The sequence below is a fragment of the Trichomycterus rosablanca genome, unplaced genomic scaffold, assembly GCF_030014385.1.
Source record: "Trichomycterus rosablanca isolate fTriRos1 unplaced genomic scaffold, fTriRos1.hap1 scaffold_273, whole genome shotgun sequence".
Classification (NCBI taxonomy): domain Eukaryota; kingdom Metazoa; phylum Chordata; class Actinopteri; order Siluriformes; family Trichomycteridae; genus Trichomycterus; species Trichomycterus rosablanca.
Window position 1 is genome coordinate 12,501 of NW_026947101.1, and position 2,500 is coordinate 15,000.

At 63.6% G+C, this 2,500-nt stretch overlaps 1 non-coding gene across 1 annotated transcript in view; it reads left to right on the top strand.

Moving 5' to 3' along the window:
• The first annotated feature begins 2,022 nt into the window (after positions 1-2,022).
• Positions 2,023-2,500, top strand: part of LOC134307475 (18S ribosomal RNA) — a 1,842-nt gene continuing 1,364 nt past the window's right edge. Inside the window, exon 1 of the ribosomal RNA XR_010009966.1 lies at positions 2,023-2,500. This exon is cut by the window's right edge and continues 1,364 nt beyond it. This is a non-coding gene — a ribosomal RNA (18S ribosomal RNA).

Sequence of the window (2,500 nt, forward strand, 5' to 3'; positions counted from 1 at the left end):
CCAGAGCGGCTGGGCAGGCCCCATCTCTCCCCGGGCAGGCAGCCTCTCTCCCTGGGCAGGCTGGGCCTGTGGCCTGGGTGAATTTTCGGCCTCCTGGAAAACTTTCGGCAGGGTCCGCCCCCTCCCTGGGCACGGGCGGCGGCTCCCCTGGGTGAGCGTCCCCTTTTCGGTGAGATTTTGTCAAAGTCCAAAATCCACCCCGGGGTCACCACCACCACCACCACCACCACCACCACCACCAGAGCGGCTGGGCAGGCCCCATCTCTCCCCGGGCAGGCAGCCTCTCTCCCTGGGCAGGCTGGGCCTGTGGCCTGGGTGAATTTTCGGCCTCCTGGAAAACTTTCGGCAGGGTCCGCCCCCTCCCTGGGCACGGGCGGCGGCTCCCCTGGGTGAGCGTCCCCTTTTCGGTGAGATTTTGTCAAAGTCCAAAATCCACCCCGGGGTCACCACCACCACCACCACCACCACCACCACCAGAGCGGCTGGGCAGGCCCCATCTCTCCCCGGGCAGGCAGCCTCTCTCCCTGGGCAGGCTGGGCCTGTGGCCTGGGTGAATTTTCGGCCTCCTGGAAAACTTTCGGCAGGGTCCGCCCCCTCCCTGGGCACGGGCGGCGGCTCCCCTGGGTGAGCGTCCCCTTTTCGGTGAGATTTTGTCAAAGTCCAAAATCCACCCCGGGGTCACCACCACCACCACCACCACCACCACCAGAGCGGCTGGGCAGGCCCCATCTCTCCCCGGGCAGGCAGCCTCTCTCCCTGGGCAGGCTGGGCCTGTGGCCTGGGTGAATTTTCGGCCTCCTGGAAAACTTTCGGCAGGGTCCGCCCCCTCCCTGGGCACGGGCGGCGGCTCCCCTGGGCGAGCGTCCCCTTTTCGGTGAGATTTTGTCAAAGTCCAAAATCCACCCCGGGGTCACCACCACCACCACCACCACCACCACCACCAGAGCGGCTGGGCAGGCCCCATCTCTCCCCGGGCAGGCAGCCTCTCTCCCTGGGCAGGCTGGGCCTGTGGCCTGGGTGAATTTTCGGCCTCCTGGAAAACTTTCGGCAGGGCCTCCCTCTGGGCAGGCTCGGCGGATCGCCTGGGTGATTATCGGCTGGGTCTTCATACCCAGTCAAAATTTGTCTAAGCCCGAAATCCACCCCGGGGTTCACCACCTCCGCAGCAGGGCAGGCCCTCCCTCTGGGCAGGCCGGGCCTGTGGCCTGGGTGAATTTTCGGCTGGGTCTTCATACCCAGTCAAAATTCGTCTAAGTCCGAAATCCACCCCGGGGTCACCACCTCCGCAGCAGGGCAGGCCCTCCCTCTGGGCAGGCTCGGCGGATCGCCTGGGTGATTATCGGCTGGGTCTTTATAAACAGTGAAAATCTGTCTAAGTCCGAAATCCACCCCGGCCCCGACGGCAGCCGACCCCGCACCAGGCCTCTCTGCTGGGGCAGGCCGAGAGCCTTTCTCCCCGCTATGGTCGTCTGGCGGGTGTCGAGTCACGGAAGGGGTGTGCTCGGGATAGTAGGAGGCCGAGAAACGAGAGCAGCTACGAACCACGAGACGAAGCGCCTGACAGATCGGAACACACGACCCGCCTGGGGTAGGCACCTGCCCGGCCCGGGCAGCGAGATCCTCCCCGCGTAGCGGTGTTTGCCTCTATGGGTGGGGGCGGTCGAACCGGTGGGGGTCTCCCCGCCGACCGACCCTCCCGCCGGCCTTCAGAAAGAGACGTAGGTGGCCGGTTGTCGATGGAAGCAAAACGATGAGAAGAGGCCGTCGGACGTCGGTCAGGGGACAGGGGGGGGGCCCGTCTGCTCTGCAGCGGTCAACCCGTGCTCTCCTCTCCGCTCGTCTCTGCGGTCCTCTCGAATCAGCGTTTCCCAGTCGAGCCTCTCGGAAGCGAAGAAAATCAAGGCACGTGCGTGGCCTTCCCGAGCCCCCTCTTCTCTCTCTCTCTCTCCCTCCGTCTCGCACGGAGAAGGAGGAGAAGAGCGAGGTTGGGGAGACGGCCCCGCTTCTCCTCGGAGAAAGTGCTACCTGGTTGATCCTGCCAGTAACATATGCTTGTCTCAAAGATTAAGCCATGCAGGTCTAAGTGCACACGGTCGGTACAGTGAAACTGCGAATGGCTCATTAAATCAGTTATGGTTCCTTTGATCGCTCCACACGTTACTCGGATAACTGTGGTAATTCCAGAGCTAATACATGCAAACGAGCGCTGACCTCCACCGGGGGATGCGTGCATTTATCAGACCCAAAACCCATCCGGGGGGCTCGGGCCCCCCGGCCGCTTTGGTGACTCTAGATAACCTCGGGCCGATCGCGCGCCCTCCGCGGCGGCGACGTCTCATTCGAATGTCTGCCCTATCAACTTTCGATGGTACTATAGGCGCCTACCATGGTGACCACGGGTAACGGGGAATCAGGGTTCGATTCCGGAGAGGGAGCCTGAGAAACGGCTACCACATCCAAGGAAGGCAGCAGGCGCGCAAATTACCCATTCCCGACACGG